General features: G+C 48.4%; 1 long non-coding RNA gene across 1 annotated transcript; it reads right to left on the bottom strand.

The window, feature by feature from the left end:
* Positions 1 to 350: 350 nt before the first annotated feature.
* LOC134736041 (uncharacterized) lies at positions 351 to 11,325 on the bottom strand. The gene is made up of 2 exons (XR_010119741.1): positions 10,954 to 11,325; positions 351 to 4,120 (listed from the first exon to the last, which is right to left on the bottom strand). It is a non-coding gene; the product is annotated as an uncharacterized lncRNA (long non-coding RNA).
* Between the last annotated feature and the right edge of the window lie 1,827 nt (positions 11,326 to 13,152).

Raw genomic sequence — 13,152 nt, 5'->3', positions numbered from 1 at the left:
TTTTGGCTATTATGAATAATGCTGCTGTGAACACGGGTGTTCAATTACCTGGGTTCAAGTGATTCTCCTGCCTCAACCTCCCGAGTAGCTGGGACTACAGTCACATACCACCAGTAATTTTTAAATATTTTTAGCAGAAACAGGGTTTCACCACATTGGCCAGGCTGGTCTTGAACTCCTGACCTCAAGTGATCCGTTCACCTTGGCCTCCCAAAGTGCTGGGATTACAGGTGTGAGCCACCACACCTGGCCTGTGTATGTACCTTGTATGCTACTACATTGCTGATTTCATTTATTAGTGTTTTTTTTTTTTTTTTAATTCTTTTTTAAAAAAGAAAAAAGACAGAATCTCACTCTCTTGCTCTGTCGCCCAGGCTGGAGTGCAGTAGCACAATCTTGGCTCACTGCAACCTCTGCCTCCAGGGTTCAAGAGATTCTTGTGCCTCAGCCTCCCAAGTAGCTGGGACCACAGGCGCCCACCACCATGCCTGGCTAATTTTTGTATTTTTTTTGTAGAGATGGGGTTTTGCCATGTTGGTGAGGCTGGTCTCGAACGCCTGACCTCAAGTGATCTGCACACCTCTGCCTCCCAAAGTGCTGGGATTATAGGCATAAGCCACCATGTCTGGCCTCATTTATTAGTTCTAACTTGTGTGTGTGCGTGCGTGCTCTTTAGGCATTTCTACTTATAAGATCCTATCTGCAAATAGAGATAATTTTACTTCTTTCTTTTCAACTTTGATGCCTTTAATTCTTTTTCTTGCCTAAGTGTGCTGGTTAGAACTTCTAGCACTGTGTTGTATAGAAGTAATGAATGCAGGCATCCTTGTCTTGTTCCTAATTTTAGAGGAAAAGCTTTCAGTTTTCACCATTGAGTGTGATGTGGCTTTTTCGTATATGACTTATTATGTTGAGGTAGTTTTCTCTATTCTTAGTTTGCTGAGTGTTTTTAATCATGAAAGCATGTTGAATTTTGTCAGTGCTTTTTCTCCATTAACTGAAAAAATCATACATTTTTGGAAATGGAAATGCAGCCACAAATAATGGCCAGCCTGGGCTCTCCTGGTACCTGCTTGCCCCAGGCTGCCTGTGCCCCACACTTCCCATGGATGCAGGGTCAGTGCGCCCCTCTGGAGCTGACAGCCCAGCCTGTGCCCAGGGCCTTTCTGCCTTCCCTTCCCGCCCTATCCTGAGAGCTCACTATGCCCTCTGTGGCCCCGACCCCAAGGCTTGTTTGTTTCTTGGCCTGCTCCTCCCTGCCCTGCGCCATACGGAACACACAGTAGGTACTCACTGGGGAGTGAAGGAAACGCCCCCCACTGTGTGGCTGCTCAGGGGCTGAGAACTGAAACTTTGTTTAGGTTTTCTTCTGTATTTTCCTTATCAGTGCCTCGGGTTTAAACTTTTTTCTTAATCTTGATCTTCACGAAGGTTGAAAAAGATCATCTAGCAAAGCCTTTTTTCCCAGCTACATATAAGGAATTTGAAAGTCGCATAGAATGGTTAAGAAAATGTGCCAAGATTACCTCAGTAATTCTGGTCTGTGTTCTCAGGAGACCCTGGAAATAAACAATGGTAAGGTACGATCTCCCATGGCAGAAAGAGTTTCACTCACAGAGTTAGCCAAAACAAGGGCCAGGCGCAGTGGCTTACACTTGGGAGGCTTAGCACTCTGGGAGGCTTAGCACTCTGGGAGGCTTAGCACTCTGGGAGGCTGAGGCGGGTGGATCACTTGAGGTCAGGGGTTCGAGACCAGCCTGGCCAACATGACAAAACCCTAATACAAAAATTAGCCGGGCATGCTGGTGCATGCCTCTAATCCCAGTTATTCAGGAGGCTGAGGCACAAGAATTCATTTGAACCTCGGAGGCGAAGGTTGCAGTGAGCCGAGATTGTACCACTGCACTCCAGCATATGTGACAGAACGAGATTCTGTCTCAAAAAAAAAAAAAGTCCGTGAATGAAGGAGAATGTTTTTAGTAATATTTTCCTAGTCAACCTCATTTTAGCTTTTTCCCATCAAATTTTTTTTTTTCTTAAAGCAATAAATGCGACCGGGCGCAGTGGCTCACGCCTGTAATCCCAGCACTTTGGGAGGCTGAGGCGGGTGGATCACAGGATCAGGAGATCAAGACCATCGTGGCTAACAAGGTGAAACCCTGTCTCTACTAAAAAAAAATACAAAAAATTAGCTGGGCGTGGTGGCATGCACCTGTAGTCCCAGCTACTCGGGAGGCTGAGGCAGGAAATGCTTGAACCCAGGAAGTGGAGGTTGCAGTGAGCCAAGATCATACCACTGCACTCCAGCCCGGGCGACAGAGGGAGACTCCGTCTCAAAAAGAAAAAAAGCAATAAATGCTCTTCCAGAAAACTCAAAAATGAAGATAAGCTAAAAGAAAATGGAAAACACCAGAATACCAGAATCTTTCCACTCACTGACGATCAGAGTTAATACCTCAGGACCCTTTTCGTCTTTTTGGTTTTGGGATAAGGTTTCACTCTGCCTCTCAGGCTGAAGTACAGTAGCGCAAATACAGCTCGCTGTGGCCTCGGTTTCCTAGGCTCAAGCGATCCTCCCTTCTGGGCCTCCCAAAGTGCTGGAATTATAGGCATGAACCACTACGCCCAGCCCTGTTTTCTTCTTTACGTGGGTTTTTGGGGATGGGTTATATAGGAGCCATTTCATTATTGTTTGTGGTTTTTCTGACACAATTCTCATTTCAACGTCACTGTTATCATCAAACTGCCTTTAGCTACGTTGGATTTTTTGGGGTTTTTTGCATAGAGTCTCGCTCTGTCACCCAGGCTGGAGTGCAGTGGTGCAATCTCGGCTCACTGCAACCTCAGCCTCCTGACTTCAAGCGATTCTCCCACCTCAGCCTCCCCAGTAGCTGGGATTACAGGCACCCGCTACCATGCCTGGCTAATTTTTGTATTTTTAGTAGAGATGGGGTTTCACCATGTTGTCCAGGCTGGTCTTGAACTCCTGATCTCAACTGATCCACTTGCCTTGGCCTCCCAAAATGCTGGGATTACAGGTGTGAGCCACTGCGCCCAGCCCCTGCTACGCTTTAAACAGAGAGAAAAACACTGTAGTCATAAGAGCTATTAAATACAGTACATAATTTTAAAACATTTTTGAAACACAGAAAACACATCCTTTTTTGATCTCAGGAAGGAGCAGGAGTTAGTAGGGGAGGCTTGCACCCATCCATGCTTCTGAGTGTGCACTCACCCATGCATGCACACTACCACTCATTCACATACACTCACACCCTTTGCACATTCAGATCCACACCATGTACACTCATACACTGGCACACCCACACATGCATCACACTCCTACACTTGCACTGTCACATGCACATACACTTAAGCACGTTCACACCCTCATGGTTACACTCACGCACAGCCTCACGTATGCACACTCACTTATACACTCATTCAACACTCACATTTACATGCTCTCATTTATACACACTGATACATCCACACACCATCACACTACACACATTTTTACATGCTTTCACACATACCCATTGGATGTGGGCACACCCACAAGCACTCATTCCCACACACGCTTGCACTGCACACACTGACACACTACATGCCTTCATAGTTTACACACACACTTCCATGCACATTCACTCCACACCTTTTTGCACACTCATTCACACTCTCATCACAACACTGACACACTTCTGCCTGTCCTCACATGCCTACACACTTGCCACAGTGTTCCATGCACACTCACATATCCTGCGTATTCAGTCACTAACTTACCCTCATGACCACACACATGCTTTCAAATGCACTCATCCACAGACACATATTCTCATAGGCATACACATTTGCACACACACCCTCGCACACTTGTTCACAGTCCCTCACATGCAGGCACACTAGCCATCACACGTGCTCACACGCATACACACACCCCCTTTGCACACACACTTCCCCCACCCCCTCACCCCAAGCCCACCTGACAGGTGACACACTTTACCTGTGCTGCTGGGATGGCTGGTCCTCTGCCTGCACTTCGAGGTTCCTTGGGGGCAGCAGCTCATGCTGGTTCTCCCACTGCGGTATCTTCTGTGGCTTCAGCATCGCCTAGTGCAGGCTGCCATTCAACAAACGCATTGTCAACAGTCAACCAAAAGAAACCCATTGGCCACCGTGCCCTGAGGACTAACCCTGAGGCAGATGCCCTTCCAGATGCCCTCAATAGTCTAACTGATTCCATCGCCCCAGCCTCGGGGGAGAAGCTGCTGCCTATGCACTCCATTTACAGATGAGACTGGGAGAGGTTTAGGGAGTGGCCAAGTCCCCTGCCTACACAGCTGCCTCCCAATCTATCTTCTCACCCTCCCCCTTCTCAGGCTAAAATCACACTCAGTGTTTCTGTGGGATCATTTCATCTGGACATTGTCAGAGAAAATTGCACCAGACAAGTTAAACCTTCAAGGAAGGACTCAGTCAGGACTATTGCAATACGGAAGAGAGAAGGAGCTTAACTTTGTTGAAACAAAAGGCTGGAGAGTTTTTAAGTGCCAGGGTGAGATGCTGAGAAGGAACTGGAGACATCAGGAAGAGGTTAGGAAATGCTGTGAAGCTATCTGTGTTGGCTCATTGGAATTTTTCAAAACTGGGAACCTGCCCTTCTACAAAAACTGAGACACAGATGTATCATCTCCTTCAATAATTGCATTTTAAAGGGATGGCTCTGAAGTCTTGAGAAAGACATTCCTGGGTTGCAAAACTAGGAAGAGGCTAGAAGAAAATTTGGGAGAAGATTTGCATCTCAAAGAGGTAGAGAAAGAACTCACAATTGCAAGTTTCCTAAAATAAATCTTCCGTGAAAAAAGGAGGCCTGATGGATGGAACTGGAGATCATTATGTTAAGTGAAATAAGCTAGGCACAGAAGAAAAATACTGCGTGTTCTCACTCACATGTGGGAGCTTAAAACCTGGATCTCATGGAGGTAGAGAGTAGACTGGTGGCTACCAGAGGCTGGGAAGGGAGCAGAGAAGGGAGATAAAAATAGTTTGATTAATGGGTACAAATAAGTAGGGGTTCTTGTTTTTTTGGAGACAGGATTCTGCTCTGTTGCCCAGACTGGAGTACAGTGATACGATCGTAGCTCATAGTAACCTGGAACTCCTGAGCTCAAGTGATCCTACCACCTCAGCCTCCCCAGTAGCTGGGACTACAGGTGTGTGCCACCATGCCAGGCCAATTTTTGTATTTTTTGTAGAGACAGGGTCTCACTAGATTGCCCAGGCTGGTCTTGAACTCCTGGGCTCAAGCAATCCTCCCGCCTTGCAAATACAGAGTTTGATAAAAGAAGACCCACTGTTCAATAAATCAGCAGGGTGACTGTAGTTTACAGTAATCTATTGTATATTTCAAAATAGCTAAATATAAGAATTTAAATGTTTCTAGCTTAACAAAAAGGCAAATATGTAGGGTGATGAATATCTTGATCACAATGATGTGATCTTTACAAATTATGAGTGTATTTAGTAATCACATGTACCCCCAACATATGTGCATCAATTATGTATCAAAAAAATTAAAACTAAAAAATAGACAAGGAGGTCGGGAGGAAAACTGTGTAACACTCAGTCAAGCTGAGGGAAACGTGAAGGCTGTCTTAGTCAACAGATGTGCCCTTTTCCCTTTAATCTGCTAATTATCAATTGATATGGTTTGGCTCTGTGTCTCCACCCAGATCTCACCTTGAATTCTAATAATCCTCACATGTGGTGGAAGGGAACTGGTGGGAGCTAATTGAATTATGGGGGTGGGTTTTTCCCATGCTGTTCTTGTGATAAGTGAATGAGTCTCAGAAGACCTAATGGTTTTATAAAGGGCAGTTCCCCTGCACACATTCTCCTGCCTACCACCATGTAAAACGTGACTTTGCTCCTCCTTTGCCTTCTGCCATGATTGTGAGGCCTCCCCAGCCATGTGGCACTGTGGATCCATTAAACCTCTTTCCTTTATAAATTATCCAGTATTAGGTATGTGTTTATTAGCAGCATTGAGAACAGACTAATACATCAATAACTCCCTTTGAGGACATTGTAGCTGTTTGGAAATGTCTGCTCCTATCTTGATTTTTTTTTTTTTTTTTTTTTTTTTTGAGACAAGGTATCACTCTCACCCAGGCTGGAGTGCAGTGGCACGATCTTGAAATTCTCAATATAAATGCCTAAGGTGTAACACTTGGCAGATAAGAAGCCATATGCAGACACATTCTTTTAAAATAACACATCATTATTTGGTTCTTTCTCATGTGAGAGTCGGATGACTCAGCGCCAACATAAATTCCAAGTGGTATGCAGAAAACCAATGCATAGCTGCAGAGGGGAATGAAAGTTAGTATCTGTAGTAAGGCTGAGTCAATGCAAACGGCCACACAGTCATGGATTCACAGTGATCTGGTTCTCCATCATCCTGCAATCCAACACCTTGCACAGCCTTCAAACGTCAGCTGGGAATTCAAAAGTGGCGTGTGCAGTAGCAGGAGATCTGTTCACGCTCATATTTCCTCTCATCCCCATGTAGCAATCTGGTGCGATCACAGGTCACAGCAACCTCAAACTCCTGGACCCAAGTGATCCTACCTCCTCAGCCTCCCTAGTAGCTGGGATTACAGGTGTGTGCCACCCTGCCAGGCTGATTTTTGTAGTTTCTGTAGAGACAGAGTCTCACTAGGTTGCCCAGGCTAGTCTCAAACTCCTGGGCTCAAGCAGTCCTCCCGCCTTGCAAATACAGAGTTTGATAAAAGACCTCCTGAGGTCTTACAGAGAGAAGTCTTTAAGCTCCAGGACAGAGACAATTTGCATTTTTCTCACCACCCAGGGAATGCTAACTGGGCAGCCCAGGGTACCCGGGAGCTCAGGCCATCCAGTGTCCTTTGAGATGTTAGGAGGAAGCAGAAAGGCCAGCTCCCAAATGAAACACGGCAAAATGCTCACCCTTCAAGGGTCTGCTTTTGTTTTGTTTTTTGTTTTTTGAGACGGTCTCACTCTGTCGCCCAGGCTGGAGTGCGGTGGTGTGATTTTGGCTCACTGCAACCACCACCTGTTGGGTTCAAGCAATTCTCCTACCTTAGCCTTCCAAGTAGCTAAGTAGGACTACAGGCATCCACCACCATAGTCGGTTAATTTTTGTTTTTCCTTTTTTTGGTAGAGACGGGGTTTCACCATGTTGGCCAGGCTGGTCTCAAACTCCTGACCTCAAGTGATCTGCCTGCCTCAGCCTCCTAAAGTGCTGGGATTACAGGCATGAGCCACTGCGCCCAGCCTCCTTTGAGGGTCTGAATCCAGCCAATGTCCTACGTCATACCTGCTTCAGCCTATGCAATGGAGAGAGCCTGAGATTTTATTTCAATAAGAAAATCTACTGAGTTGCATTACATCAAACTAAAAGGGAGAAACACAAATATAAAAAATAAAAATCCAGAAATTCCAATACTAGGCAAACCTCCAAAATGTGGCAAAGCTCTATGTCTATTAAAAATGTATTGAGTCCGGGCATGGTGGCTCACGCCTGTAATCTCTGCACTTTGGGAGTTTGAGGCGAGTGATCACTTGAGGTCAGGAGTTCAAGACCAGCCTGGACAACATGGTGAAACACCATCTCTATTAAAAAGAAAAAAAAATTAGCCGGGCATGGCGGCAGGAGACTATAATCCCAGCTATTCGGGAGATTGAACACAGAAAGCGGAGGTTGCAGTGAGCCAAGATCACTTCACTGCACTGCAGCCTGGGCGACAGAGTGAGACTCTGTCTCAAAAAAAAAAAAAAAAAAAAAGGAAAAAAAAAGCATTGAAACATGCGACATCCACCTTTTTGTAATAGTTCCATGGCCTACACAAATGCATACGAAATCCTTAATATTTTGCTTGCACTATTCTTTTCTGCTGGAAGGGTGGTTCTGACTAAAAAATTTTATTTTCCCATTCTTTGCTTTTTCATTAATGCTATTTTCTTTGCCCCAGGGTTATAGAGTGGAAAGTCCCACAATCTTTTTCTTCTCTATTTTCAGGTAGATGCATTTTATGACTATATTCTATCTATCCATTTATTCCATCTATCTATTCCATTTATCATCTACCTACCTATTATTATCTATCATCTATGTATTCCATCTACCTGTCATTGATCTATCATCTACCAATCTACATTTTTGTCTTGTAGAAAAACGTTGACCTCTTGGCGAGAATGCAAAGAAGGGAACGCTTATACACTGTTGGTGAGAATGTAAAATTGTACAACCTCTATAGAAAACAGTATGTAGATTTCTCTAAAAATAGATCTACTCTCTGACCCAGCAACTCCAGTAATGGTTATCTACCCAAAGGAAAGAAATTAGCAGAAAAGACACCTACACTTATATTTTTATTACAGCACAATTCACAATAGCAAAATCATGGAATGAACCTGAGTGTTCACTGGATGAAGAAAATGTGGTATACACACACCAAGGAATACTATGCATCTATAAAAATGAAACTATATCTTTTGCAGCAACATAAATGGAGCTGCGGGTCAATATCCTAAGTGAAATAACTCAAACAGAAAATCAAATACCACATGTCCTCGCTTATAAGTGGGAGTTAAAAAAATGGGTACACATGGACCTGTAGAATGAAATTAACAGACACAGGACACCTTAAAAAGGGGGAAGGTGGGAGGGGATGAGGGTGGAAAAATTACCTATCTGGTATTATGTTCACTGTTTGGGGGATAGAAGGCCAATCCCCACCACCAGGCAACATATCCATGTAACAAACCCGCACCCTTATTCCCTGAATCTATTTGTTTTTTCAACATTGACTTCCATGGTCACTATTTGTCTGTGAAATCACTCCTCATGAACCAGGACTTGCATGTTTTCTTGTTTCTCGGGTGAACTGTCACCCCTACAACTCAGCTTGCAACCAGCCCTGGCCACCACCAGTTTCCCCACACTGAGCTGAATATTGGACATGCCCATCTTAGACACTCCAGCCCATTCTGAAATTCCACAGCGATTCACCCGACAAAGTCTGAAGTTCCAGGGCAATTTATCTGGAAAAGCTCACCTGGAATCGTGTCATTTCAACCAACAACTGTTGAAGAGGACGTGGCATCAAAACCAAGGGTATCAATTATTTATAAGGGTTGTGTGGTGGTTGGTCCAAGCATCTCTCCTTCACGCCATCACTCCTTTCAAGAGCTGCCTCTATTTTCTAATTTAGCACAGGAATTTAGACGCCCCTAAATAAGTAGGCATCCAGTATCCGCCCACACCAGTTTTTGTGAGAGTACATATGGAGACACTGCCACCACCCTTGCTCTCCTGCTGCATACCCCACCATGCCAAAGCATGGTGGCTCACACCTGTAATCCCAGTGCTTTGGGAGGCCAAAGAGGAGGAACACTCGAGATAAAGGTCTGAGACGAGCCTGGGCAACATAGTGAGACCTCATTTCTACAAATAAGTTAAAATATATATATGTAGCGCATAGTGGTACACACCTGTGGTCTCAGCTTTTCAGGAAGCTGAGGCCGGAAGATCACTTGAGCCCAGGAGTTTGAGGCTGCAGTGAGCTAGGATTATGCCACTGCACTGTAGCCTGGGCAGCGGAGAGACCCATCTCAAAAAAGAAGAGGAGGAGGAGGGAAAATACTGCTCCTTCTCAGACCCAAAGTAAAAAAGTTTTTGTCTCACACTGACCAGAAAAACATTAATATTTACTTAAGCAACATTAAAAGGGTCACTGCTTTAGAACAGAGGATTAAAGAGAAAGTAAAATCAACATTGAGATGGGAGGACGGAGGACATCAACTGAGTTCCGATCCCAATGAAGACGAGAAAAGGCTACAACTATCTAGGTTAAATATCTACTTGTCCTAGAAAAAGCCTTTTGGCGGCAACATAAAATTCATACCTCTTAGTTTATTCCTACGGATGCTGAAGCAAATAACCACAATTTGGGTGGCTGAAAGTAAAAGAAGTTTCTTTTCCAGTATTGGAAACCAGGAATCTGACAAAGTTGTGGGCAGGGCTGGACTCCCCCTGGAGGCTCTAGGGCGGGGGTTCCTTCCTGCCTCTTCCAGTTCTTGGTGGCTCCAGGTGACGCTGTCATAGGACAAAGGGCCCCGGTGCCGACCTCCTGGGGAGGGCCCTGCCCCGCTGCGGCTCGGGGTACGCTCGGGGAGGTGGAGCTTCCCCCGCAGCCCCGGCGAGTCTACCCGACCGGCCGGGTGCCTTCCCTGGAAGGCTGACGGCTCCTCTAGGAGGCCGCCCTCCACCACCAGCACACACCACCCCCAGGCGTGGGCCGCTCAACGTCACAAAACCTCCTGCGGGTCACCTTGCCTGGGGGACCTCGTGCGCCCTCCCAGGCAGTGACCGCAGGGACACGGGCCTCCATTTGCCCAGCGGCAGGGTCCTAGGCGTGGAATGTACACATTGCTCCCAGTTCCCCCGCCCCCTCCGGCTCGGAGCCCGAGAGCCGCCTGCTCTCATTTCAAATCAGATAATAGGGACGCTGAGAATAACTACGACCAGCACCGCGAAGGCGCCCCTCTCGTGGGTCGGAGGTCGTCGCCCCCGCTCCGCAAGCACCCAGCACCCGCCCGGGGATCCCCGGTGGCCTCAGGCTTCCAGGACCGCCCCGAAGCCCTCCGGCCCCCCAGGCCCGCCCCGAGGCCTGCGGCGCAGCTCTGCCGACGGGGAGGGCCTGCAGGCCGCAAGGCAGCGCGAATGTCCCCGCCCGCCCCGACCACCGTCCTGAGGCCAGCGGCACCTCTCATCGGGCTCCGAGGGCTGCGCGGCTCCGCGGCTGCGTTTCCCGGCCCAAGCAGGAAGGCGACGGTGGAGCTGACTCCGAGCCCAGCCGAGCGGTGAGGGCCGATAGTAGGCGAGCCCGCCCCTCGGGCGCGCCCATGGCTTACGCGAGAGCCGCGGCACCCGATGCAGGCGCTACTGAGGGGCGTCTGGCTGCGGGTTCGGCGGCGGCGCCTCTCCAGCAAGAGCTCTTGGTCCATGGTGCGCTTCTCTTTTTCTTTTTTTTTTTGGAGACGGAGTCTTGCGGTTTTAGGAGAGACGGGGTTTCACCGTGTTAGCCAGGATGGTCTCGATCTCCGGACCTTGTGATCCACCCGCCTCGGCCTCCCAAAGTGCTGGGATTACAGGCGTGAGCCACCGCGCCCGGCCTATTGTGCACTTCTCAGGGCGGCTTCTGCCTCCAGAGCCCAGCGGCAGCTGCGGCAGAGGTCATCCATATAACACGTTCCCGCCACTGCCATTGGCCCGCCCCGGCCAGGTGCTGTGTACGTCATGGCGTCGGAAGGAAGTACGCCAATGGGGTGAAGGGGTCAGATGGCATTGACAGCCTCTGCGATGGCCCTGAGGCGGGACTAGGAAGACGTTCCTGGTAACGATTGGACAGGATCTTGCGTAAGGGCGCCTGCGACACTGGAAGTAACGAGCAACTGGATTGGCTGCCTCCATCGCAAAGTGGGTGGGTCTTGCATCCTCGGGCCTAACGATTGGTCTTTCCAAGTGTGGGAAGCGGCAAGCATATGGTCTGGAAACAACATCTGGTATCGAAACACTGCCAGCCAAAACGTCAGTCTCCCGGGCCGGAGAGGCCCGTGATCGCCACATACCCATGGTCTCTTGCCTGTCCCCGGGCATCTCGGGCCACGTCGGCCCCGGCCCCCGAAAGGCCCGGCTCTTGGCCGCGCTGCCCTGATGCGGCGGTGAGGGGAGGGGACTGGGGCCTCGGGGCAGGTGGCGGTCGCAGCGCGAGAGCCCTGGGCCTCGCTCTCTGAGAGCCTGAGCTGTGTGAGGGAGGCCAAGCCCCCGCAAGCCGCAGCCCCTGCCTTGCTAGTTCTCCAACACACGGAAAGGGTAGATGAGAACTGGCGCGGGGATAGGTTTGGGTGGGGTTCACTTGGCACCACCCAATTTCTAAATCGGTCACATTTTCTGAGTAGTTCTACCAACAGAGGTCAAGCTGGAGCCAAGTGCTGTAATCCCAGCACTTTGGGAGGCCCAGGAGAGAGGATACATTGAGGCCAAGAGTTCGAGACCAGCCTGGGCAACATAGCAAGACTGTCTCTACAAAAAGTTTTTGGTGTTTTTTTTTTTGTTTTTTTTTTTGTTTTTTAAGACGGAGTCTCCGTCTGTCGCCCAGGCTGGAGTGCAGTGGCACAATCTCGGCTCACTGCAACCTCCGCCTCCCAGGTTCAAGCGATTCTCCTGCCTCAGCCTCCCGAGTACCTGGGACTACAGGCGCCCTCCACCACGCCTGGTTAATTTTTGTATATATAGCAGAGATGGGGTTTCACCATGTTGGCCAGGCTGGTCTTTAACTCCTGACCTCAAGTGATCCGCCTGCCTTAGCCTCCCAAAGTGCTGGGATTACAGGCGTGAGCCACCTCACCCAGCCACAAAAAGTTTTAAAATTACCTGGGCATGGTGGTGCGTGCTGGTAGACCCAACTACTTGGGAGACTGAGACGGGAGGATTGCTTGAGGCCAGGAATTTGAGACCAGCCTGGGCAACATAAGGAGACTCCGTATCTAGAAAACATATATATATTAGCTAGGTGTAGTGGTGTACGCCTGTGGTCCCAGCCACTCAGGAGGCTGAGGTAGGAGGATCGCTTGAGCCCAGGAGGTCAAGGCTGCAGTGAGCTATGATCTCACCACTGCACTCTTCGCTGGGCCAGAGCGAGACCCTGTCTCCAAAAAAATAAAAGGACACAGCCACACACAGAGGGATGACCATGTGAGGACACAAGGAGGATTGCTTGATCCTGGGAAGTGGAGGCTGCACTGAGCTATGATCACGCCACTGCACTTCCCAGGCTCAAGCGATCCTCCCGCCTCAGCCTCCCAAGTAGGCGGGGCCACAGGTTTGTGCCACCATTCCAGGCTAATTATTTGTAGAAATGAAGACTTCCTATGTTGCTCAGGCTGGTCTTAAACTCCTGAGCTCCCGTGATCCTCCCACCTTGGCCTCCCAAAGTGCTGGTATTATAGGCATGAGCCACTATGCCTGGACCAATTCTTAACTGGTGACTTATTAGTTAATCTGTCTCACTCAGCTTCCTTCAAATGCTGAGCCTCCGTCCTCTTGCTAAG

Source organism: Symphalangus syndactylus, chromosome X, assembly GCF_028878055.3.
Source record: "Symphalangus syndactylus isolate Jambi chromosome X, NHGRI_mSymSyn1-v2.1_pri, whole genome shotgun sequence".
In the NCBI taxonomy this organism is placed as follows: Eukaryota; Metazoa; Chordata; class Mammalia; order Primates; family Hylobatidae; genus Symphalangus; species Symphalangus syndactylus.
Note: the sequence above shows the minus strand (reverse complement) of the source record. Positions and strands in the feature narration are given on the sequence as shown.